Consider the following 27,979-nt stretch of genomic DNA (forward strand, 5'->3'; position numbering starts at 1 on the left):
TCTTTACAAATTCTTCTAAAAAATACAGAACATTTCCCAACTCATCCTATGAGGGAAATATTACCCAGATAACAAAACCAGACAAAGACATTATAAGAATAGAAATAACAAACCAATATCTCTTATGAAATTAGATGAAAAATCCTTAACAAGAAACTGGCAAACCAAAATCCAGCAATATATAAAAAAGATTATGTATCATGATGAATTGGGATTCAGTCCAGGACTGCAAGGTTGGTTTAACATCCAAAAATCAATTAAAGTAATATACCATATCAATAAAATAAAGGACAAAAACGACACGATCAACTCAAAAGCTGCAAACAATGTCGTATTGGCATAAGGCTAAATATGATCAATGGAACAGAGGGTCCAGAAGTAAACCCTCACATTTATAGTCAATTCATTTTTGACAGAAGTGCCATGATCAATCATTGGGGAAGAAGAGTCTTTCCAACAAATGGTGATTGCACAATGGATATCCACAAGCAAACAAATGAAACTGGACCTCTTCCTCGACCATACACAAAAATTAACTCAAAATGGATCTAAATGTAAGAACTAAAACTATTATAAAATTCTTAGAAGAAAACATAGGAGTAAATCTTTGTGATCTTTAATTACACAAAGCCTTCTTAATTATCCCACCAAAAGCACAAACAACAAAAGAAAAACAGATATATTGTACTTAAAATTAGGAACTTGTGCATGAAGGAAAAGTGAAAAGACAACCCACATAATGAGAGAAAATTTCTACAAATCATGTATTTCATTATATATCTAGAATATATAAAGAACTTTTACAACTCAGTAATAAAAAAGACAATCCAATTAAAAAATGGACTAAGGATCTAAATAGATAATTTTCCAAAAATATATACAAATGGCCAACAAGCACATGAAAAGATGTTCAGCATCATTAGCCATCAGGGAAATGCAAACCAATACCACAGTGAGATTCCACTTCATACTCACGAGGATGACTATAATCAAAAGACTGATAATAACAAGTATTGGTGGGAACATGGAGAAATGGAAACCCTCATACATTGTTGAAAGGAATGTGAAATGGTGTAGCTGCTGTGGAAAATGGTCTGGCAGTTCCTCAAAGTTAAACATATATTTACTATATGACCCAGCATTTCCACTCTAGGTATATAACCAAGGGAAATGAAAACATATATCCACACAAAAACTTCTATAAATGTTCACAGCAGTAATATTCATAATAGCCAAAAAGTGGAAACAGCTCAAATGTTCATCAACAGGAAAATGGCTAAACAAATTCACAGAATGAAATATTATTCAGCCATAAAAAGAAATGAAGCACTGATACATGCTAACACATGGATGAACCTTGAAAACATCATCCCAAATGAAAGAAGACTGTCACCAAAGACCACATATTGTATCATTCTATTTATATGAAATGTCCAAAATTGGCAAATCTATAGAGACTAAAAGTAGATTAGTGGTGATCTAGAACTGTGATCTTGGGAGAAAATGGGGATGACCATTAATGGGTATGAGGTTTCTTTCTGGAGTGACAAAAGTGTATTGATTGTAGTGACGATTACACAACTCTATGAATATACTAAAAAATACTGAGGAGCACCTGGCTGGTTCAGTCGGAGCATGCGACTCTTGATCTCAGGGTCATGAGTTTGAGCCCCACGCTGGGTACAGAGATTGCTTAAATGAATAAATATATATATATGTATATATATATATATATATATATTTTTTTTTTTTTAAAGATTTTATTTGACACAGACAGAGAGAGGGGAGAGAGCAAGCACAAGCAGGGGGAGCAGCAGAGGGAGAGGGAGAAGCAGGCTCCCTGCTGAGCAAGGAGCCCAATGTAGGACTCGATCCCAGGACCCTGGGATCATGACCTGAGCCGAAGGCACACGCTTAACTGACTGAGCCACCCAGGTGCCCCGAATAAATATATTTTTAAAAATACTGAAATATATACTTTAAATGGGGGGGAATGTATGGTATGTGAATTATATCTCAATAAAGCTGGAATAATAAACTATGAAATAAAATTGTTTTATGATTAACAATTAACAACTGCTTTTACTAACATTAATAAGTTTTGTATTTCCAGCTTTAATAATCAATGAGCTTGCTTTTGCAATTTTTGTTTTGTGCCATTGTTTGCAAGCACCTTTCTAGGTGCGAATGATGCTTATTCTCAAGAAATATAAACTTAACCAGAATATAATTATCAACATATTTTTCCTCTTTAACATTACATTGTGAAAAACCAGAAACATCTATCAGAATAATTAAACATATAGATGTGAGCAAGACATTGAGATAAATTTGCAGAGTGACTATAGTTTTTTAATCTCCTCACTAGTATTTCAACATTAGTGTTTTCTTCGTTAACCAGTGGTTCACAATGGGAATAAATTAAACAATATTGTTTGGAATGAGGACAAGTTGAACCTCTAGCAGTCAGAATCACCATGGGGTCCGGCAGTGTCAGCTGAGTGGCAGACACACAGACTGCCAGGACTGAACCAGGAGCCACCTCCTTCAGGTTCAGTTCCCACCAGGTGAGCCCATGGGCACACACTCTTGTGTGTAGGGGGTAGTTACAATCCTGCACATATAAATATATGCAAATGCTAAATGAGGATGCTGATGGAAAATCAGGATATAAAAATGTTTCAGAAGAAAAGAAAAATTTTAAAAAGACTGCCCAATTTTCCCATCCTCATACTCTTCAGCATTCTCTTCTCCATTCTCAGGCTGCAGGCCAGACACCTAGGTGCAGGCTGAGCCTCCCTGTGACAAATGATCACAGAGCATCTCCCGTGTAACCATCTCTGGCAAAGCACTGTGAGGAAGAAGAGAAATCCATGCCCAGGCCAGCTCACAAAAACCTCACAATCGTGCTTGGAATGCAAGACTGCCCACCCCCCAAAGGCAATTAGAAAAATGTAAATAATATTATTTTGCAAATGGTACTTCATATATTTAAAAATACCTTTGAAAGGCACTCTACATGTTGACTCTCATTTAATACAATCAGGTTTTAAAATGTAAGTCAGATAATTTCTTAAGAAATTGCTAGAACCTGGGGTGTCTGGGTGGCTCAGTCGGTTAAATGTCCGACTCTTAATTTCGGCTCAGGTCATGAGATGAAGCCCTAAGTCGAGCTCCATGCTGGGCATGGAGCCTTCTTAGGATTCTCTCTCTCTCCCTATCTGCCCCGACCCCCCCCCCACAAAAAAAGGAAAAACAAACAAACAAACTGAAGGGATCACAGCATTCTTATCCTGCCTTGGATACACTCTTCATTGTAAGATTTTTCCTTAAAAAGGTTAAAAGCCTGGTTGAACACACAGCATCAAGACACCAAGCTTACAAGTAATAATATTACCTATACACTGTACCAAATAATATTCATTCTTTGGCCTACAGCAGATCTTCCCATAAAGGCTGTGTAAGGTCATTCACTTCTCTAATCATGATGTTACCCCTTTTGTGGCCTTCAGAGAGAAGGGAAGCTGTACTGTTTTTCAGGTCATGGGTCCCAGTCCATTAAAGCAATCAGTGCAGCAGACTGCAACCAGCACTTAAAGAAATAGAATAGAATGGAAAATATTGGAGTGCAAAGAGCAAGGGTAAGCACTGTGAGACAGTTTATCTACAATAAGGATAAGCACAATGAGAAGGTGTGTTTGGGCTCTGAATGTATGTATCTGTGTTCGCACTGGGTTTTGATATAAGACGTATTTCTCACTGGAGGTCAGGGGTAAAAAACTTTGAAAGGCACTGGCTGAAAAAGTAACCAACTATTCAAATATTTCATTTCTCCCTAATTAAACAAGGTGACTCATCTACAAAATTCCATTCTTCATCAGGAACATCTAGCAATACACTAATGAAGGTCTTTTTGGGGTTTGTGGTTGTAATTTAGAGAACTAACACATGCATACCAGGGCAGCGTCCTTCCAGTTGGAGGTCCCGGGCTAGAACCAGACCCACTACCTGCAAATTGTGTGACTCTGGATTAGTCACATAAACTTCTTTAGCCCCAGTTTCCTGATCTATAAAATGGTCATCATCACCCCTAAATGCCCTAAGCGTGCATTATTTCTCATTAGCCTCATTTACAAGTGACAGCTGAGTTCTATATTGGCTCTATTGTTCACAGTCCTTGAATTCAACTCTGCACATATTGTTTAGAGCAGTGGTTGTCCTCACCTGGCTGCAGATTTTATCACCTGAGTATTTTACAAATACCAATACCTAGGCCTCATCTCAAACAGACTAAATCAGAAGCCTGATAGGTGGGCTTAGGCATCTGTAATTTTTAAAGCTCCCCAGGGGATTTTAGTGTGCGGCCAGGGTTAAGAATCACTGTCCTAGACTTGGATTACTGCTATATTTTCCTTATTTTAAAAATGCCACCTGCTGTCTTCCTCTCTCTATATATTCAGGCAGATAGGCACTCATGCACACACACACACATCCTTCTGGAATACATTCCTTCATATTACAGCTGACTTCAGAAAGAGACAAAAAGCTAAGGCTGATTTACTTAAACCTCTTAATTCCTATTCTAATTACCTCGTAATGTTATATGTGAAACTCAAAATCTTTGGTACCAAACCAGTTTATTTATTTATTTATTTATTTTAAAGATTTTATTTATTTATTTGACAGAGAGACGCAGTGAGAGAGGGAACACAAGCAGGGGGAGTGGGAGAGGGAGAAGTAGGCTCCCTGCTGAGCAGGGAGCCTGATGTGGGGCTCGATCCCAGGACCCTGGGATCATGACCTGAGAAGGCAGACACTTAATGACTGAGCCACCCAGGCGCCCCCAAACCAGTTTATATAATAAAAGTCTTAAACTAGACAAATTATTACTTTGGGTATTCTTAAGGAAATCCCTAAAGAGTTTTTACTTATATGGCATTATTTTAAAATTGTTAAGAGAGAGAAGAAATGGAATTCTACAGTGAGTAAACAGAGGACAAGATTTGAATTCTGTCTTTTTTCTTCCAGATATTTTAATTGTTCGAAGATAGTAAGGCAGCCCCAAACTCCCTAATGAAAGGCACTCAAGCCCACACATGATTACTGGGTTAGAGCCTTCTGCTCCTTTTTATTCATACCTAAAGAAACATCTGAAAACAAGAAGCCCCAAGAATTCCAGTGAAAAGACAAGCATCAGCCTCCAGGCCACCAACTCATTCTGCTGTTTTTTCCATTTCATAATGAGTCCTCTGGATTAAAAATAATAAATTGGTCTTTCAAACTAGTTTTAAATATAAGATGCTTTATAAATTTAAAACCCCAAAGTTACACTCAATCCCTAGTGCAAGTTATCAGGAAGTACTTCCTGAACTTTTATTTTTTAGAATTATTTATTTATTTATTTGAGAGAGAGAGAGAGAGAGTGCACGAGCAGACAGAGAGGCAGAGGGAGAGAGGGAGGGAGAAGCAGACTCCCCACTGAGCATGGAGTCGCTGCAGGGCTCCATCTCAGGACCCCAAGATCATGCCCTGAGCCGAAGGCAGACGCTTAACCGACTGAGCCACCCAGGTGTCCCCTTCCTGAACTTTTTATGTGTTTGCAGGTGTGATGGATAGAGAAGGACCAGTTATATTTGTCAAACAAGATGGGGCACCTTTTCAGCCAGAATTCCATGATGGGTTAAATCATTTGTAGCGATTATAAATACTGCAGATTTTAAGAGGAAAAGAAATCAAAGAGGACTGTGTGGTCAAGGGGTTGTTATATCAGAGGTAGCCCTCAGGAAGTGTGGCTGCTCCAGGGACATGCAAATTTTTATCATACAAATCAGAACATTTAAGAGGTGGCGTGCCTACATGCTGAGGTTTCAGATTCTGGGTCATTTACATTTCTTGTTACACATGAGTGAGCGCTCAACACACGTGCACGTGTGCACACACACACTCCACTCTCTGAGTACCTGCCTGGTGTCTTTCCTCGTTTGTTTTATATTTTACCATTGTAGGGAAGGCCCAGCACCCCAAGCAGGTAGGGATTTTCCTCTGTCCTTTATTCCTTTTGCTAGTTTACTCCCTTCCAGCACACCTTCACCTCATTTACCTCACCTGAGATTTCCTTAATTCTTAAGGCATCTTTCCTTTTCTCCAACACCCCTCTTCTTCCTTCTCTAAGCCTTTTCTCTCCCTTTTGACTTTTTCTTTCTTTCTAGCTTCACTATGTGAGGTCTGATCAATACCCGCAATCTAAGACCTGTTCCCCTTGTAGCAACCCTGGATGCAACGGCCCTACCTGGGGGAAAGATAGACCAGGGATGCTAGAACAACTGCAGGAGTCCTGGTAACACAACTATGGGTTCTGCTAGAGCCAGAGCCAAACCTTGCCCCTCTCTGCAGCTACCTTGACTCAACTCTTTCTTGACTTCTGAGGTATGTGTGAGCGGGCATGGCTGAGCTGCCACAATCCACCCTCAAGAAAAACATCAAAACAAGCCAGGCCGTGAGAAGAGCCAGTGGGAACAGCAACAAAAATATAAAAAAATACAGTTCCTGCAAACTCTCCCTGGGTCTCCACCAAGAATCTGCCAACAAAAACAAACACCTTAGGTCTCTCTGGATGAAGCTGAGCGTGTCACGTAGGCCTAAGCTCCTTTTCTATATCTCACGAGCCACCACACAACAGACAAAAACCCAAGCTGAGGAGGGCAACACACGGTGGCTTCAAACTGTTGTTTCACTGTCTTTCTCCTACCACAGATTATTTTAAAAAGATTAAAAGATTCTGGAGGCAGGTGCTAACAATAAAAGAGAAAAGAAAAAAAAAGACAGGGTGATGGATGATTTAGCTGAGCTTCCTGAGTACACCAACAGCTGAATGAGGGCACCATCAAACATAAAATCAATGTTGCTGGACTCTGGGATTAAGAGCGCATTTCCTCTAAAATAGGGTCAGGATATTTCCGAGGAACCAGTGGTGATCATAATTCTTTGTGAGGAGATTATGTTGATAGCACAAGAACAATTCAGTCCTAAGAGCACAGAGGAAGTAAGCCTAAAATACGTCTTCCAAAATTGAAGCTGCTTATGGAAAACACCAGCTGAGTCTGCTGCAAACCAAATCATGGGGATAAAATGTGCCTTTTGTGTCTTCACCTGGTAAGGTAAAACAACCAGATACATTATACTTTTCTAAAAAAATTCTAAGGCAAGGGAGGTAACTGACATTTTAAAAATAATGCATTATTTTGATGATATATTTTAAAATATATTCCTTATTGAAGTCCCATTTGTGAATTTATTTTAATATTCTGCTAAAAAAATAAAGGTAATAATAATCCAAAAATTTTCAGAAAATGAAGAAATCAACATACAGATTTGTTTCCTCACCTCCGAAAATTATTTTATCTATAAAATCCCTGTGTAAAAATGTTCAGCTCCAACTAGTTCACTCAGAGCAAAGAAACTCAAAATGATATTCAAACGGGGAATAAAAAGGAAGCATCTGCCGGGGGGAGAGAGAAAGCACAGGTGCGTCCCCAAACACAGTGACACCACTTCTAGTGTAAATGTCACCAGGGGTTTCAACCTCAAGCAGGAATGAGTCTATCTTTTCACAGTATTTTCATAAAGCTCCTCAAAGTGTCAGTGAGGTGGGAGGACAAGTAAATCATTCTTGTGAAAACAGTGTTTCATAATGAATGATGTTGGACTGTGTCCTCCTCAGGAACCTAGAAAATGGCACAACTTACAAAAAGACTTTCTGAATTCCAGATATGAGGTGTTCTTGAGTCTAAAATAAAGAAATTGTTGGTAAATTAAAGGACAGCCATCCAATATACATGAAAGAGATCCAAGGTCAGCTATTATTATTCCAAGTTATTTGGGGGCTAAATTTTTAACGTTGAAAGTGACCTCAGTTTTTCATAGATACTATATAGCTAAAGAAACAGACAAAGGATTTGATGTGACTAAACAAGACTATGAATGAGTAAAGGCTTGATCATAAACGACAGTTCTTAAGTACTGGAGAAAAATAACCCCACTGTGTACCTGACCTGGAGTGGCCCTAGAAAGGATCCAAGGACCTACAAATGTATACAAAAATTCATCTATCCAAGAAAGAGGTTACTCTGCAAAACCTAACATCACATGTCTACTGGAGATGGGAAAGAGGTCTCCCAAGGAAAGGGAAAAGCAATTGGAATTGTTTACCCTTCTGTGTCTTGTAAACTAAGCATAGACCCAGGAATTACCAGGTCTTCAACTTATCCCTGTAGGTGGACTAAGGGTAAACGTGGGTTTTTCTGTGAAGGATAAAGGCCAGGACGGTGTGTTTCCCATATTCCATGCATCTAGCACAGTGCCTGGTACCTGGTGAGCGCCTAATAAATATATGCAAAATATATGCGCATGAGACCACAGACAGAATTCTGGAATGTGATGCCTAGGGCAGTGGTTCTCAGTGTAGTTCCTGGACCAGCAGCATCAGCATGAGTATCACTTGGGAACCTGTAAGAAATGCCAATTTTCAGGCCCATCTCAAATCTACTGAATCAGAATCTCTGGGGATGGAGCCAACAATCTGGGTTTTATGGAGCCCTCCAGGAGACTGTAATGCATGCTAGAGTTCGAAAACCTAGGGAAGAGGTGGCATTTCAAGACTGAAATCTCCAAGAAGAAAATGAAAGCACATATAATGTTTTGATATTGCCAGATTCCTAGGCAATCAGACTTCCCTAGGTCTTTCATTTCCCATAACTGGACTGGCAACTCCTTCTGCCTTTTTGATTAGATGCAATGTAATGTTACAGGGACACATACACATACAGGTCCACCCTAATTTTTTAGGCACTCAGACTGTTTCAGACTAAACAGTCTAAAAGTTAGATCCTTGAGTTTTAGTGTTTGTGAGCACACATGTGTGTATGTAGGTGTGTTATAAATAAATATAGAATCAGAAAGTGTACAGTATCTCCAACTGACCTATTCTGAAAAAAAACGTATGATGGGAAACAATTTCCTTAAAGGGACTCTTGTAAAATCACAGTCTTGTTACATGCACACTCCAATGAGACCACAGAGAAAACCAGTGCCATCTGGAGCAGAGAGCCTCAGGGAAGCCCTTGCCTACACAAGAAGCCTTCCCCTATTTTCCTAAGTCGGGCCTCTTTTTGATATAGTTTTATTTATTTATTTATTTATTTATTTTAGCAAGCCATTATTTCAAGTTAATATTGTGACTGAATCAATTCCTTCTCTCTCTAACATCTCTCATTTCTGCTCATTTCATATGTAGGTCTAATTTTTTCAAGAATTCCAGAGATAAAGATAAACATGTGGACCATTCTGTATTTTGAGTTTCCTCAATTTTTTATTATTATTATTATTTTTTAAGATTTTATTTATTTGAGAGAGAGAGAATGAGAGACAGAGAGCATGAGAGGGGGGAGGGTCAGAGGGAGAAGCAGACTCCCTGCTGAGCAGGGAGCCCGATGCGGGACTTGATCCCGGGACTCCAGGATCATGACCTGAGCCGAAGGCAGTCGCTTAACCAACTGAGCCACCCAGGCGCCCCTTGAGTTTCCTCAATTTCCATTTTGACTCAACATCTGTAATGGAGCATCTAGAACTTATAGCCATGTTAATTAAAATGAATTTAAAAAGAGAATACTGAGTCAAAATATCTTAATGATCAAAAGAAAGCTCTACTTCTGAACACACTGCACCCTCCCCCACTCTCTGGCTGAGAGAATCAAATTCCTCTTTTCATCATTTCAAAACCACATGAATGTCGCAGAAAAACTAAGGTCAGGAGGGCATTTAGGGGCTAGAGGAGGGAATGATAAATAATGCATGGAGGGTGGGGGGATAGTAGCTTTCTACTTTAATTCTCATACTAGCATTTTAGTTAAAGCAACTGGCCAGTTCATCTTTAGTAATTATTCTAATACATTTCATAATATTCTCATGAGACTGTGTCTGTTAACATAGTTTTTTTATTCTGTCATAACTGAAGGATATAAAAAGCATCCATCTATTAAGCCCTATGAGATAAATCCCACAAACTCCTTGTCCTGGCTTCCACCTCATGCAGACAAGTACGTAATATGCAACAGAGAACATTCTGAAAAATTAAACCTTTTCTTATCAGAAGTCATTCTGCAAACTTCCTTCTTGAAATCTTTAGGTTTTAGAACATTCAAATGAAACACAGAAGCATTTTTTCTACATTCTAGGTTTGAAAAATAATTCTCCTTAGCTAATGTTCTTATTTCCTCTCTTGTTGCTTTGCATTGTCTGCAATGTCTCAGCTCAAGTGATCCTCTTTAAAAAAAAAAAAAAAAGAAAGAAAAAAGAAATCAAACGAATACCCAAGGAATGAGATACTATATATTTAGGTAGGGAAGGAGAAAAGGGGAGGGAAGGGGAGAGAGGAGGGGAGGAGAGACTGTGTGTGTGTTCCGGGCTCTGAGGCTTTCCTTACAATGGGACAACTACGATCATAATCTGACTCATTTGGCTAGTAGAAGAAAGACAAAATACTAACTGTGACTCAAAACCCTTCTTGGCTTCTATTCTTTACTAGGTACTTTTTTCAACTCCTAAATGACAGTAATTTTAGCTTCGATGATTTTGCCACACTTTCAGCTTTCATTCACTATAACTCGTCAGTTATTCAGGTATTAGCTAGCTTGTGCATTACAGAATATTTTTGATCAGCTTCTTTAAGGAAAGAAGCAGGGGAAATCTGAGGGTTTGGTGGACAAGTCCATTTGGGAGGAAGGAGGTTTACAGATATTAGCTAACTTTCAGCTCCTCTAGTCGATCTGTCCCACTGGCTTGGTTCAATGTTGAGATATTTTTCTTCCAACACAGGGCTTATTGTTCTGTAATACATTACCAGGAATCTGCAATCTCCACACGATTTAACACCAGTCTGAGTTAAGTACAGATATTTTAGCTGATGTAGCAATTGTGCTTACATTTGGAGAGAATCTGGGAGAGCAGTTGTCCGCATCAGTAAAATTCATCACTAAAATTAAATGTTTTAATTTTCCTAATGGGCTTCAAAGGGGGAGGGAAACCAAATGTGCTTTTGAAAGGTAATCTCCTGGAAGAGGAAGTCTGTACAGAGGCTTAATCAAATCTGGGGCAGAAGTTATGTTGCCAAAATTACTAATCATCAAAATGAACCTTCTTGCTCATTAGCACATTAATACGTGTGGACACCCTTCACCTGGAGTGAGCTGCTAATCCCTGTGGTCAGGCACAATCCGCTTCTTCTCCCCTCTCTTCACCTTGACTTTAAAGGCTTTAAAAAGACCTCTTTTAAAAACAAAGCTCAGAAGGCACTGTTATTTACCACCGAACATAACAAATTAATGCAGCTTACAGCATTTATGCCAGAATAAAGAGAGCTGGTAACAGATTTGTTCCTGATGCATTAGAAATAAGACCCTGTGACAAACTCCTGCTCTCTCTCCAGCAAAGCTGATGTATTGACTAGACAGGTAGATATTAGGTACTCAGGCTGTCTGGATGCTATGGAAATTGCGTCGAGTGCTTTTGACCATCGGCTACGGGGCCAGACAAGCATGAAGCTCATTCTTATTCCAGCCAGGGAAGAAGCCTCGTCTGCATTCGCCTTTTCATTGAAAGGCTGCCATATTTGTCAGCTCAGCCGTGTGTAAGATAAGCTCTGTCCTCGTTATCTAATATTTCACCAGGCAGGAGAACCAAAGGATAAGGACAATCTAAATGCCCATGTAGGCAGGAAAGCTTGAGTGCCGTCAGGCCGAGCACAAAGCCTGAAGCCTGGATCAGAGGAAGTTTACAGTGGAAGTTAATCACTTCATTTGGAAGGAAAGCTAAGGGATTTGGACAAACAATTATGATTTATCCTGGCTAGATAATGAATCAGGAGACAGATCTTAAGGCACTAACTGCAACATTATCGTCAGATAGGTTCTTCACTTTCTTCCCCACTACATGCTCTTACCTTAAATTTATTCTAAATTAAACAGAACTAAAAGAAGTGGAGATATGTAACCACTGGTCCAGAGTTAAAGAGGAACAGGTATAAGGAGAGATCACTTTTGCAGCCATCCCTCCACCTAGCCGCCCAATGGTCCATCCATTTCTTAAAGCTTCATGAGTACCAGACACAGCACTAGTCACTGATGAGAACAAATGGACAAGTGCCTGTTCTCAGAGAAGCCTGGAGTTGCTGGGGGCAGGCAGGGCATGAAGTGATTGTTACAAACTAGGCAGCAAGGACTGTACAGATATTACAGCCCACAAAGGGAGCAGATAGGAAGTACCTAGCCAGTGGGAGGAAGAGAGAGGTGGGAGAAGGCTTCCTGGAGGAGGTGGCCATTAATCTTAGTGTGAAGGGAAAAGTAATAATTAGCCAGATGAAAGAGGGACGGGAGAAGGGTGCCAGATTCCAAAGCAGAGAGACTACCATGAAACAAAGTCTTCGAGATGGCAAAGAGCTCGGTCTATCTGGGGGCAACTTTAAGCAATGGGCTTGGGTCACAAAGGGCTTTGTGACCAAGAGGCTAAACAAGGTGGGTGCAGACTCCAGATCCTGTGGGTGGGGGAGCTACTGAAGAGTATGGGGTTATGTGATCCAGTTGGGGCTTCAGATCAACTGAGTTCTATGGAAAATGGTCTGTGTGGAAAATGGATGAGAGGAGGACCTGGGGATGGGTCAACAGGCCTAGCAGTACTCCAGGGATGAGGAGATGAAGACATGAGCCAGGGTAGACTGGGAAGCATTGGCAGGTCGTGGAAATACACAGAAGTACAATGATAGGACTTGGTGGGAGAGGAAGAAGCCGATGTCCAAAAGGACTCCTAGTGGTCAGAGTGTGGTGTAAAGTGGTTACAAGTTCAATTCTCTTCACTCTGAGCATAACATTTATTAAGCCCAGGGATACACCAGAAATGTGGAACTGAGAAGAGCCCCAAAGAAAGCCATAGGCAAAGCCAGAAAACAGTGACGAAATCTTGCCAGCAAGGCCACAAGGCAGGAGCACCCTGCCTCAGGGCGTGACCTGCTGGTGGACTTCTGTGATGGTGGAGATGGCATCCACAATGACCCAGGCAGTCCTTAGCACGGGGTGGGCACCCACAACTACTTATTAAGTGAGCAAATGGGTGAAAACCATATTTACTCACTTAATAGTGGTCAAGCCACCTAGTTTCTTACTCTGTGTATCTTCGGATAAATAACAATGTCTCTTAAAGCCTCATTTCTCAGTTGAAGGTGGTGATAATAAAATGTCCCCCCAGATATCTTAGGGGCCAAACCACTTCCTTTTTGGAACTCTAATAAAACTTGCCATTTCTCAGAATTACTTGGGCTCCCAAGTCAGTTTTCTAGAATTACTAACTAGATTCTAAGCATCTGAAAGGCAGTGCCCAGGCCACATCCTTCCCAGAGAGTTCAGCAGCATCTAAGGGCACTCACAAAACACATGGGAATCAGGACAGCAGTTCTAGCCCTGGCCCCAGGATCTGGGCATCCTTCAGTGAGGTGGCCATCCTTTCTGCACCTTATCCTGTCATCAGCATACATAGGCAAACATTATTTCCTCTACCCATTTCATAGAGCTGTTTTAAAAAAAATGAGATCATAACAAAGGAAGTACTTTGACATCTTAAATTATATATATTTATAGGATTCAGTGATAATATTACAACTAGAGCAACTAGTTTTTGGATAGCAAACAGCCCACTCTGAGTAGTAGTAAGCCTTAGGATGAGAGCTAGGACTCACAACTGTCTTACAGTACAGGTAAAGTCATCTAATAAAACAATACAAGTAAGAGAGCTCCTGGGCAGGAAATGTATCAAGGTTTGATCTAGACAAGTGTCAAGATGAAGTGAGGCCATTTGAGAGGTGGGCGATCCAGGGGCAGAGCCCAGCAGCAAGCTGGTGAGGACACAGGCCCAGGCTGATGCCTGTTGCCCACCATCCTGTCTCTGGCATTCAGCCCAGTGGGTTCGGGGTATTGAAAACCACATGCTGTCAAATGCCTCATCATACCCACTCACAGGAACCAAAGTGGACAAAGTAAAAGAGTTGTATATAAGCTATCCTCCTCTAGGCCTGACCGCTGGTCTTAGGACAGGCACCTGAGAAAGAATTACTTTCGCTCTGAAATAGCATGCTCCTCTCAAGTTAATTCACATTCAAAGGGAGGTTTAGTTGTAATTCTTTGATGTGCAACTACCATTATGCTGCCCAGAATGCCCAGTCCGGGCTCAGCCCGGTACCCAGCACAGAACTGATATGGATGCAGATTCATCCCCTCTCCTTCTCTTCCCAAAAGCTTCTTGCACTTTAGGTAGCTTGAAGGTCAAAGGGACAGGGAACTTACAGTTGCTAGCTGCTTCTGTACCACACATAGTGTTAACCGCTTTATGTGTTTTTGGTTTTTCTTTTCTCTTACTTTTGCCAGGAATCACTCTGCACACTTTGGGAGAGGCAGATATTGAGGATGAGCATATATTACTTGACTAGAGATGCCTGGCCAGCAAGTGACAGTGACTCCAACCCTCCAAGGCCATGCTTGTCTCAGTGTGGAGTAAATCATGAAATGACATACGCATTTTTAAGAAAAGCTCTAAACTGTCAAGAGCTGTGATCTGCCCCCCACTAACTTCCCACCCCACACACGCATATCCCCATGCACCTACGTGCACACAGCATACACACACACCCATGCACACCAGTCCTAGTAAGCATGGCAGCCAGGCTCAGGGTGCTCAGGTGCCATAGTGTCCTGAGTCCTCAGCCGCTGCCTACTCACACACTCCCCAAGATGGGTTTGCAGTTTTTATTTTTAACCACTGGGTAAGTGTTTGGGAGCCAATAGAAACCACAGAACTAAAATTACCAGGTTCAAATTGCTGGACAAACTTTAGAAAAGGATGAAAAGAAAATGAATGGTAGACAAAACAGAAGCTAATGCTAAGATGCAATTTTATAGCTGGATGATCTCTAGTTTCTTTTTATAACTGCACGAGTCCCTTTTTCATGTTCCCAGAGAGAAGGCTCCAAAGAATTTAGAAGAGTCTATCCAGAGAAGACAGAACGCAAGCAGCTCAGCTGTTTGAAATATGCTAGACTGTCTCCAGACAGTTTGCTAGGGAGACAGAAAATGAGAGACAAGCCTCTGTAAAAACTGCATTACAAGAAAAACAGATCAGCAGAAATGTATCATACGGAGCACAGATCCAGGTATCAACCACATGGTAACCCTGTAGCTACGCAATTTCAGAACTAAAAGTCATATGCTATTAAATACAAGGTGAATTTGTAATAATTAAGTGATGCTGCTTTTCTCTTTGCCGAGGGCTCCCTTAAAAAGAGAGCTGTAGTTAGTTTAAAGACGTGTTATGGTTTCATAAGCCAGGAAAATGGAAAATCCGTAGGAACCATTATTAGGTCCAGAGCTCTGCCTCTCCACAACACCACGATCCAGTCACCCAGAAGAGGAGATGAAAGGTGGTCAGTTCCAGGAGAGATTCGGGGATGGGGACAGTCATCTTGTGCTTCTGTTAAGCAGCTACTCCAGTGCTAATCGTCCTCAGGTTCCAGAAGAGTCCTCCCAACCGCTGAAGTCATGTTCCTGTTGTCATTTAAGCTTATTCCAAGGGCATCCTTGTCAGCAGCAGCCAACACTCACTGAGTACCCTCTCCTGTTGTCTAGGGGATCCTGGAGAACCCAGCAAATGGAGACACATCCCTGAGCTGGAGGACTCACCCTCCAGCTGGAGAGATAGTCCTATTACACCCCCAGGGATGGAAAGCCTCAGGGACTGGAGATGACTGCAGAGGCTGGGGAGGCTCAGTGAATGGGGAAGAAGTGATTTCCTATTAAAAAGGAATTCGCCCACTTAAGCACTTTCCATATACAATCAGATGACCACACACACACACATCAAAAGACTGTAACTTATAATTACTTCTTTTGTGAGTATTTTCTGGATATTTCTCACACTCATAAATCACCACTATCATTTTAAACACACACTATTATATCACCAACTCATAGCAACTTATGGTCCACTGTGATCCTCGACTCAAAAAAAGACTTGGACAACTTTTAAAGCGGTCACTGTATTTCCATGGATTCTATTTTGATCTCTTGTATTTATCCTCACTGAACTTCAGCTTGTATTTCATCCCATCAAAAACCAAAAGTTGCTCCAAGCTAAATAGATTACAGTTAGTTAATAAGCCAGCACCCACTTCCTATTCCGCTGTTTTCCATGATCTGCAATACATATCCACAAACACTATGTGTCTCTATTATTTCATCCAAGGGGGTCTGTGCCTTCTTCCTTTGAAGGTTAATACTTATATATGTCTCTTCTTCTTCTTTTTTTTTTAAAGATTTATTTATTTATTTGACAGAGAGAGATACAGCGAGAGAGGGAACACAGCAGGGGGAGTGGGAGAGGGAGAAGCAGGCTTCCTGCTGAGCAGGGAGCCTGATGTGGGGCTCGATCCCAGGACCCTGGGATCATGACCTGAGCCGAAGGCAGACGCTTAATGACTGAGCCACCCAGGCGCCCCTCTTCTTTCCTATATATCCCCTCCAGCTCCTTTTCTGGTATCTCAAACCATAAGTAGCAAACACTATTTGGAGGAGGTCAGAGAAGAAGATGGTGGTGGTGGTGGTGAAGATAGGCTGGTCTGGCAGGTCACAAGGTGAGACTGGGAAGTCATTCTTATCTCCTGGGATGACAAGCAAGGTCTCAGATTAGTTTATCTACTTTGAGGGACATTTTCAAGGTGTTCCACAGGAATATAAATAGCTGTTAAAATTAGAAAATAATAGCAAGGTAATCATTCATCAAAAAGATGATGCAACCTATCGCTTTATTAAAAAAATGGCACCTAATTGAGTTTACAGCAGGTGCTTTAAACTGAGAATCCATGGATGGGCTTCAGGGGTGTGCAAACCCCATAACTATACATGAAGGTTGATGTATTTGCAATTTTCTGAGGTGAAAGTGGTTGGTCTGTGTTACATTCTCAAAGGCTAAGAACCACAGGTTATTAGATATGGATTCCCCCCCACTTGACCTGTTGTCACACCAAAAAGGAGTGGAAAAGCACTGACCTCCCTCTCCTCACTCTCATCCCAGCCTCATTTGGGTGTGGAAGATATGCAGGTATACAATTTTTATCTTTAAATAGATAAAAGCTCAACTTTAGAGATAACAACAGAAGAGCCCATCCACGATTCAGGAGCGAGTAAAAAATTTCAGGATAAAACTATGCTATGTCATAATTGTTTTTTTTCACCTAGAAAATAAGAATCCATTTTCAGGTAACCTGATTTTGTTTTCTTAGGAGGTATGGTCAGACTATATTAGAATTAGCCCACAGCAAATCAATTTGCAACTGATAATGCAGCCGGTAGTTTTCCTTATTAAGGTTCCATTTATTCATTAAAGAGGGTTTGTATAACTCTAAAGATACTATACACAAAAGCTCCCTTCTTCCTTCACTTTTTCTCTTTCCCTCACTATCATTAAGAAAGAATTCACAGTTTAGATTTTAGAGAATAAGAACATCCTAATTTCTTATGTTTTCTCTCAGGATTTTTCTTAAAAGTTGCTTTTTTTTTTTCTAATTACAATCAACAGAATCATAACTCACTCTGGTCATGTTTCTAACTTACCACATTAAAAAGACTGGCCTCAGCTGAGCAAAAGCTGCTTGCTGGCATCTCTAGGTGTTGCCCCGTGGCTGGCAAACCAATTTCAATACAAGCCACTCTGAGACTCAGTATTACAACTGCAGAGTAGTTAAATATCAATTCTCAAAGCCTGGTGATCATGCTTTTTTTGTCCATTACACAACCATTGAAATATCAGTCTCACTTCCCAAAGTAATCAAATTTCTTTCCAGTCAATGCAGGCATGGACCAGCAGGCCCAAGAGTTTACTTTCCCTTTATGAATCCTGTTTGTGTTTACTATCATATCTGCTTCAAATTCCACAGGTTGAAACTTGCAGAAATAGGAATCTCGTTTCATGTAAATTCAGACACTTAAGAAAAGGCTAAACCCCAAAGCAAAACAAAAATGCCACCAGGATATTAAACACAGAACTTATTTGTTAAATGTCAGGTCAAGACATCCAATAGTATTTTTAAAATTTATGCCTCAGCATTTCCACAGAAAGCAACATATTGTTTTGCTTAATGTTGTCAATTCTTCCTTCAAAGCCAGGTCCTTGCTGCCACCAAAGCAGCAGGTTTCCCTAAGTGGTGCCCATGGCCCTCCTCTGGGCCTCCCTCCCGAGATCCCAACACCAAGCCGTGGACGTTCCTCACTTAACACTCCCCCTCCCACTGCCACCAGACATCCTCTTGCTACTGCCTTCGAAAATGATTTAACTCATCATGTGTCTTTTGTTCTCTCACCAACAAATCCTAAAGGTCTGACAAAGGGCCTAGGAGGGTGCCACAAACAAAGCAGATAATCCAGAAAAGAGGATGAGGTCTTGATCTGACTAACCCCAGACAGCATTTGTCATCCAACTCATAAGCTTAGTTAAAACAATTTTTAATTCCAATCAGAAAGGTTTAAAATCAGAATATCAGAATGTAATTTGGTGAACATTAAATGGTGGGCTGTAAACTAAGCAAGAAATTGGACAAGGAATCTACTGTCTTGACACCTGCAATAACTTTTAGGGGACAAGATATCCTCCCCAAAGACTTTTTTCATAGTAACCCTCCCTTTCAATGTTTCCTTTGTATTTCTGGGAGTTTTCCTTTCTTTAAAGCATAACCAGTGACTCAGCTGGGGAAGGAGACAAATGGGACGATATATCCTATCTCTTCCTTCTAAAAAAGCTTTGGGATCTAAGGAGGTGTTGTATGGGGGCAAGAAACAAAAAGGGAGGGGTCTCTAATACAAATACTCCCACCAGAAACACAAACTTCAAGCTCTGGATTCTTACTTTTCGGCTACTGTTTGGAAGCCAGTAGAATCTGATTGAAGAGCAGCAGGAAGGTCTTTGTCTCTAAAGCTTCACAATCATCTGTGAGGAGGTTCTGAGAACACTTGCCACACTGGGACTCCCTTCTAAGTGCTGGCATTTCAGAGGGCCGGCCAGGAGCAGCGGCCTGGGAAGTGCTCACACCCAGTGCTGTGGAAGCTGGAAGTGCCGTCCCCATCAGCATCAAGGCCCAGGACTCTCAGGCAGCAAGGACAATGAGCCCTGAGACGGGGAAGTGCGAGGAAAAGCCAAATTACCTCGCAGCTCTGCACACCTTGTACAGTAAACATTTCTGGAGCACTTAGATACCGGATGCGGGTTGGGGAACAAAGATGAACAGAACACAGTTCCTGTCCCAAAGGAGTTAGTGCTGCGGTGAGGAAGATGTCCAGCTGGATGGGTCACAATGTCACAACGCTCTAAATAGCACACTGTGGAGAGCAGACAGAGCAGTCACTCCGCCTGGGCTGGGGACAGCACCGGAGCAGGTCTGCCACAGCTGGCTTCACCCAAGAGCTGTAGTCCAGACATGTTCTGCTTTTTTCCTAGAAGACTTTCTAATAATACAAAAGCAATCAAGTAACAGGTAAACATAACAGATGACAGAATAGCCATTATTAACTTTGATAACAGTTGGATGTACTTATGCAAATCTGGTCATCTTAAAGCCTTCTTAATTGTCAAAGAAGAGAAGTGAGTGTTACAAATGACTGAAAGTTACAGACTTCCACTAGGTGATCAAGAAATTAAGCTTTCTTCAATGTCTTTTCATCAGCAGGCTAAAGGGTCTCCATCCAAGACTATGCATGAAGCCCACAGACCTCAAACTGGTTATAGATGTCAGCCTGGAAAAGATGCAGCTTCTCTTTCATGAAGTTCCTGACTAGAAAATATTGAGATGAGGACATGAGATGGAGCATGTCAACTATAAAATATCTGGCTTCTCTTTCCTACAGAAGATCTAAACCTGTGGTCTCACCTTCATTACCTGAGAAAGTTCTAAACATGTGAAATTGAATTTGTCATCAGACTCCCACCCTGAGTTGGCTTCTCTGAAAATATTCCTTCTACCAAAAAATTATTACACTCCTCCCCTAACAGAAAATGAATTCCAATCCAATGTTCATTTGCTTACAGCGTATGTAAGCAACACACATCTATCCTCATGACCTCTCACTTTAGCCCAGAATACTCTTAAGATTTCTATGGAAAAACTGAAAAACTTCATAGGAGAATCACTGTGAAACAAAACTTTGAAAGCAACAATTCCTTCACAATTGAATAGTGCCCTTCCCAGTGTCCTGTAATAAGCACCCTATGCAGGAAGGAGCAGCTCCATTCATAGAGCAATCACACATGCATCCCAGACTTCACTGGGGCCTTGCAAGTCTAATTTGTGCTATCTGGCACCCTCTATTCTCCTACTATTAGGACAGGAAATTTCAAGTCCTTCAAGTAGAACACTCATGCCTGGTATTGGTGGAAAATTCCCCATTATGAAGGTTCATGTAATAATGATCACTTCTGGATGAACAAATAAGCTACCCAGAAACACCACCTGCTATTTACCAGGGTTTAGTGGTCCTAACTTAGGTAAAAGACAGTAAACTCTGGGCACTGAGAAACATTAGCAACAGGCATGACGTAGAAATCATAAACCAACTCTAAGCACATCAATTTTGCTCCCACTGATTGTTCCCTTCTCTGCCTTCCTTCTGGGGTTTCTTACTCAATGTGCACTGAAGCACAACAAAAGATTTAGAGAGCCTCTTGACAAGGACTGAAGGATCCCTAAATCTTCTAAGGCAAACACAAAAACGAGCAAAAAGGCTGAAGGGTTCTCAGAGTCTCCTTCCGTTCCAATCCCAGGTCTGCAAGCACTGTTGTCTACATTTAGATCCCCCTTCAGAGTGCAGGAGCTGAGGAATTCACAGCTAACATTCAGCAACTACAGAATGACAACTACAGAATGACAGCCGGCTCAGAAGGCAGCCAGGGGGAGGGTGTGATGGGGGGCTGATTTCTTCTGATACTTGAAATCTATCATAAAAATCTGTAACTTTTTGGGAGCCTGGGTGGCGCAGTTGGTTAAGCGTCCAACTCTTGGTTTTGGCTCAGGTTGTGATCTCAGGGTCGTGGGATCCAGCCCCGTGTTGGGGCTCCCGCTCAGCAGGGAGTCTGCTTGAGGATTCTCTCTCTCCCTCTGCCCCTCCCCACTGTGCTCTCTTTCTCTCTCTCTAAAAAAAAATAAATAAATCTTTAAAAAACCACTGTAACTTTAAACCTTTTTCACTATACCCCCAAACAGTTAAGACACTGGCCCAGTCTAAAAAATGAATCCTATATATTCTTCATCCATCTTAGCAATGATTAATGAATTAATTCCAGTTTATGAATAATCGTTCTACTTTTTGTTCAGAATTCTGAGAAACACTGGCATGTGAACAGTATCAGGCAACCTCAAACTACCCAAAAAAGATCATCTACAATTTTAGAAGAACACATTTTCTGTGACTCCGATGAAGATTAAACACAGGTGTTCATCTCATTGGTCACCAGAGACAGCAGTGGGCATAGAGTGGGCGTGGAAGTGGCATGGCTTCTTGGTAATCCCCACGCTGATGGGGCAGTGGGTGGAGGTGGTGGAAATAGTCCTTGCTTTCTGGGGTCGTGTTCAGCTTCATATGCTTTATATATAGGGACCTTGGAGCCACTGGGAGTTTCAGGGAAGTGGAAGCCTTGTTTGAATTTAGTGCTTCTCAGCTTCTGACAGCTTTCTGGAGGGAAGGGAAGACATCCTTACTAACTCCACACTTCAAAAGGGCAGCCCAAAACTATACCTTATGGTCACCATGGTGGTGCTCACCACAAAGCAGTCCTGGGCACAGGAGACCTGGTAGACCCTATTTACCTCTCCAAGTGCAAAATCAGGAGCATGCCCTTTAAATGTACCTAGAGCTATGCTGGCCAGTGCATTTATCCACTCATTAAGTGCTTGGTCAAGGCCATGTCACTTCCTTGGTGCCAGACTCCTGCCTTTCTTTACCGCCTAGCATCAGGAAGGTGCCTGGCAGAGCACTGAGAGTGCTGTGAGCTCTCCCATTCTCACTGAAGTCTTTGCCTCTCCCTGGCTCCTAGGATAGCTGATGTCTGGGCCCCCATTTGGTAGCAGTCTAAGCAACAAGCTGCAGGACAAGGTCAGTTCACTCTGGACCATGTAGTTGCATTTTGAGAAGACCCGATGCCTGGGGTAGGGCTGACACACACACAGACACAGAGCCAGACTTCCACTTCCTATTGTCCAAACCCTCCTGAATGGTCACATGTCTGTAATTCTTCGTTGTACGACACCAAGTATTACGAGGGTCAGTTTGCTGAGCAAACTAAAATGTCATCTTCTATCACAGCCTTTTATCTTTGCTTCAGTTAGATTGAGACTGTCCTTCAAGGGCTTAATGATCTTTTAAAAAGAAGAAAAAAACCCCTGCAAAATAAAATACAACCATCACCTCCACCAAAATACACTTCTTAAGCCCTGCAGCTTAATTTTGATGAAGATCAGCTGTCTAGCCTCACTTATGCATAACAAAAAAAACAAATACATAAAAATAAATACTACCTTATTCTTCCAGGGGAAATTTCATACAATTCAACCAAATGGTACAATTATCAGTTATTATCGAAAGAGAAATTAACTCAAAGTAATGCTAATCATTAGCACAAAAGACTTTTAAAAAAATATTTCTTCCTCAAAAGACATAAAAGAGATTTTTAAAACAAGGTGAACATAAGCAGAGTCCAACTTATGGATTAGATTGTTTCCCAAAATTCAATTATAACTGACTTATCCTTCAACTGATAAGCATTTTTTTCTATGGAGACAAGAGTACTGTGATTTATTCCCTTGATAGCTCAGCTCTATTACTGAGCTAATATTTCAGTCTGAGTCTGAGCCCCTGTGCTTTTAGGAGGAGAGGGTGGCCATGAGAGAGCAGAGGGTTGGGAAAGAAGCTTCTGGGGCTGAGCAGCATGAGGTGAAGGTTTCAACAGCAAGGAGGAGGGAGGAGGATACTTCAGTTTCTAAGTGCCAGGCTTCTTAAATGAAGTCATCACCTAACATGAGCATCTCAAGACAATAAAGCCCCTAACACTGAATAAATGTCACAACTTCTCTTACCTTCCTTTACTTTTTTTTTTTAAATTATGCATTTGCTCCTGTTAATCTGCTGAAGTCAATTCGTTCACAAAATGTTTATATACTTAGTGCCCATGAAGAGAGTTAGATTGAGCAGAGGGTGTAGGGTGAGTGGAGCTATCATCCCTTAAGACCTAGGTACTTGTCAAGGTGGGGGTACGAAGGCCTGTCCATGTGCCCTTTCATGACAAGTGTGCAGGCTAGGTATGCTTGTACTGACCAGATAGATGAGTTTATCCAAGCCATCAATTTAAATAACTTGACTAAGAAGCAGTTAGACCTGAAAAATCAGACCTAACTGGTCTCTAAACACATGCTCTGCCTACTACAACCTGTGAACCCTGAATTAAGGTCACATGGGGCATAAACTTCTCTGGCTTTAATTCCTTCCTCCCTTTCCTTCTTTAGCAAGAGGAGGGCACTGCCCAGCCTGTCCTGCCGGCAGGTATGGCCACATGATGACCTTCTGGCCATGAGACATTCACAAATGTGTTTTGTAGGACTTCTAGGAAGGATCTTCAAAGGAAAGAAGTGAGCATCATTTTAGACTCTGTTCTTCCTCCATGGTCCAGCCTGCAATATGGATGTCATGGGTGGTGTTCCAGCAGCAATCTAGACCATGAAGCAACCTCAAAGTTGGAAGCTAAGTGCTGGGGGATGGAGCTGAAGAAGAGAAAGATGCTGGGTCCAGAAGGACTTAATGGAATCACTCTACCACTCTACCAGCCCTATGCTAACTTCATCCAGAATGTTTTTAATGTGAGGGAAAAAATGCTTGTGGTTTTAAAGCTCTATAGACAGACATCTGTTACTCACAATTCCTAATAGCTATACCCAATATAACAGCAAATCCATAGCATTATAACTGTATTAAACAACTACATATCTCCAAGAAACCAAGACATTTTCAAGCTAGAGTTCAAAAGCAGCAGTTATCATTTTGTTAATCTCATTTGAAGATAAGCAAATATTCTAATATTTTTGGCAAAAAGGTTCTCATAGTTTTATTTTAAAGGGAGAACCTTCTCTATTCCACCAACATAACAATTATGACCAGTAAGATGAATAGAAACCAGCAGAGGAAATTCATTTGCATTCAGGAGAAAGAGAAAAAGGAGCCCAGAGAAAATGCTTGGTTTGGTGTTAATAGTCTCAAATCTTCAGAGAATTTCAATGCTGAGAAAAAGGCTTTTAAAATCTGTAAACAATTTGAGAGTTTTTATTCTTATTTAGGTGGCTGGGTCTTCTGCAAAAGCATAAATTCCTTAGGGATTTTATGCAATGCAGGATGAAGAAAGTGTTTCTGTGAGCAGGCCCTATGGGGACAGCCAAGTGTGTAGTTCCACTCCTGAATAACTATGAAGTTGAGCAAAATTAGCTAGAAGAGCTTCTAAGCCAATAAGCCCGCACAGGTAAAAAGGCCTCATCTCTGCTTTCAATCCATCTACCCCAGGAATTTCAACCAAATCAGATACCTCTGAATTAGGAATATATGAAGTACATACTTTTCTTCCCTAAGTGTATTCATTTAAGCTGCATCCATGAAGGACTACTGTACTCACAGAAGTGTATATCATAGCTAAAACAGCGACGCTGTGGGATGGGGGAAATGAGGAATACTGACCAAAACAAACCATAATAACAACATGAGATGAGGAAAAGGTCGGTGAACCCCAAATAGAAATAACTATGAGAAGTGTTAACTGTGTTCCTTCCCTTGTAGAATATGGACCAGGCTTGGGCTTGGATTCTGCCTAGCCCCTCCACATTAGCTGTGTGACTTTGGGCAAGGTACTTAACCATGCTGGGCTTCAGTGTTCTCTTCACTTCAGTGGGTACAGTAACACTCTTTAGAGAGATACTGAATTGATTAAATCTGCAGCACAGTACTTAGCACACAACTAATGTTCAGTAAATCTAAGTACTTCTCACTTTCCATGACACTTTCATATCCTTTTGGGTAGACGCTTATAAATAAAACAAAGCAAAACAAACTATATATATATACATATACATATGTATGTGTATATATATATATATATATATATATATATATATATATATATATATTTTAAATCTTCCCTTCTTTTTTTGGTGGGGGAGACTCATGTGTCAAGGATAGTATATATAAAACTACAGTATATTGGGGCACCTGGGTGGCTCAGTCGGTTAAGCACCTGCCTTCGGCTCAGGTCATGATCTCAGTGTCCTGGGATCGAGCCCTGCATCGGGCTCCCTGCTCCGCAGGGAATCTGCTTCTCCCTCTGCCTGCCACTCCCCCTGCTTGTGCTCTCTCTCTGTCAGATAAATAAACAAAATCTTTAGAAAAAATAAACTATAGTATAATACTACATTAGTTATTTTCACAGGGCCAAGACACACCTGTCATCATTTAACACCTACAAGGCATGACAGGAACACCATTCTATTGAAAACAAAAGAAAACTCAAGCCCATCATGCCAAGCAGAAGACAAATGTTGGGTTCCACTCTAGTACTACACTGACCTTTAAGAGACAGAGAAGAAAGTAGCCAAAGAACACCTTGTTCACCTTGCCCAATGGCCTTCCCTATGAGCGCTTCTACGCTGACTGGAGGTCCGTGCCTGAGGCCCTTCAGTCTTATCCAGCAAATGGGTATGACTACTAAAGCCCCATGTCCAAGACCCTTGTCTCTTCCTACCAGATGCCATGCTGCTGGGAGCAGGGATTGTGGAGGTATGTTTCTATATCCCCATGAGCAGACAGTGCTTGTATTAGAGAAAATTCACAACTCAGATTTGCTGAATGAAGGACATGATGACTGACATGTCAGAGTGCAGCACCCAAAGCTTTTTTTTTTTTTTAATGCTGCAAATAAAGTCATCCTATTCTTCAAATCCACATCTGATCAACACTGATGGAATTCTTCCCTCTAGTACAAACACAAATCCTTTAAGGCTCCATTTGAAATGTGTGACCCAAGAAGTACACAGGAGTTCTGTCCTAGGAGCTATGAAAATAGAAAATACTAAATTTCCTCCGCTCACACAAAAATAATGCATAGGTATAGAATCCTGCTATCTGTGAGTGCAACCATTTCTTTCCCTTAGCTGAGAAAGGTTCTGTTCACTGCATGAACCACAATATCATCCCTTTTGTTTGTTTGCCTGTTGATGAGGGAGTGTGAGAGGGGAGAAAAGAATGAGTATTTCAGTACAGCTGGGCTGGCTCCCTCCATAGGCCCAAGACCAGGTGCCAGGACAGCCCAGCTGTGCGGGGCAGCTCGTGCCAATGTCACAACCCCGCTACTACAAGAGACTGTTATTTCCTGCTGCTGGCAGACGGCAGGCCCTGCCTGTGTGGCTGGGGATCTGCAGTCCCCTTCTGTCCAGCACCCTGGAGGGCTGCCCAGCTGTTCTCAGAATGGCACTGGCGGGCCCTGACTCCAGCTTGGTGTTGGAGATAGCTCTGTTCCCTTCTGCTGCTCAGGCCTATTGCCACACAAGATGTAGCGAGCCGTCTGAGGCCACAGAAGACACTTTCTTCAGCTATGGCAGTTCTAGTCCCACCCCTGGGTGTCCCTTGCCTTCCCCTTTATTATCAGACAACTGGTAGACCTAAAAGACAATGCATTACCAAAGCCCTCTGAGACATAACTAGCTGGGGATACTCTATGCTTTATGGAGAATTATAGTCATACAAAGCCTATTTTTAGGGTGACATGGCTCTGTTCTACATTAATATTTTGAGGTCAAATCATGATAACATGAGATTTCACTGCCTTCGCTTTTCAGACAAGGGCATACAGGGTGAAATACTCTATGTTCCAAAGTAGTAATGTAGGCATAACTGACATGCGTGGAGCAAGTTTCACTACAAATTCCCACTGGCTGAGCCTCACTTTTAATGTGTCTCTTTTTCCTTTCTCTTTCTTTTTTTGACAGGGGGTAGGGGGACAGTGTGGGCAGAGGCACAGAAAACAAGGACTCTTCAGAGGATTCAGGAGATTCAAACTTAAGTTGTGCCAAGCCTAGGGCGCCTGGGTGGCTCAGTCGTTAAGCGTCTGCCTTCAGCTCAGGTCATGATCCCAGGATCCTGGGATTGAGCCCCGCATCGGTCTCCCTGCTCTGTGGGGAGCAGGCTTCTTCTTCTCCCTCACTTGTGCTCTCTAGCTCTCTCTCTGTATCTCTCCAATAAATAAATAAAATCTTAAAAAAAAAAAAAAGTTGTGCCAAGCCTAAAAAATAATATACACCTGGACTCTTTAATGATCCCACAAGCTACAGGGAAGTTAGCAAGGGAAGATTGGATGGCTGCTACTGTAATGAAAGAAAAATGGTTTCCAGGCAAACTGCCAAATCAGGAGAAATGGGAGGTGAGAAGAGGGAAGAGCCAGCAGGAGCAGAGGAATGGTTGCTGGGGCCCTTCAGTGTCCTTTACCTGCTGTGGGTAAACACTGACTTAGTCCCCAAGAAGGTTTTAGGTTTGGGGCTTTTTTGTGTGTGTGTTTTGAAAAAAAAAAAGGGAACATATAAATAAACTGTCTACATTCTCAAAAACAATAAAACCAAGGACAGCAGGTGAGGAAAAGGTTCTCAGAGCAGGCCTTATCAGGGAAAGATAAGCAACCCCAACCCTCAGGGACTGGCCCACTTAGCAGAGGTGGGCAGCATAGCTGCTGGCCTTGGTTTACAAACAGGAAGGAAAATTGCTAGAGATGTGTGAATTACCTTCAGACATAACAACTTATGTTTGTTTCCAAAGAGGACTACTAG

General features: G+C 41.5%; 1 protein-coding gene across 3 annotated transcripts in view; it reads right to left on the reverse strand.

Moving 5' to 3' along the window:
* LDLRAD4 (low density lipoprotein receptor class A domain containing 4) overlaps positions 1-27,979 on the reverse strand; it is a 130,962-nt gene that overhangs the window by 42,227 nt on the left and 60,756 nt on the right. Inside the window, exon 1 of one of the 3 annotated variants that reach the window (XM_032399193.1) lies at positions 18,991-21,147. The exons of the other annotated variants lie outside the window; for them this stretch is intronic. The gene's annotated coding sequence lies outside the window, so the exon portion shown is untranslated. Of the gene's footprint in view, positions 1-18,990; positions 21,148-27,979 lie in introns of those variants that run through there. 3 annotated transcript variants of the gene reach the window in all.

Source organism: Phoca vitulina, unplaced genomic scaffold (genome assembly GCF_004348235.1).
Source record: "Phoca vitulina isolate PV1807 unplaced genomic scaffold, GSC_HSeal_1.0 scaffold138, whole genome shotgun sequence".
Lineage (NCBI taxonomy): Eukaryota > Metazoa > Chordata > Mammalia > Carnivora > Phocidae > Phoca > Phoca vitulina.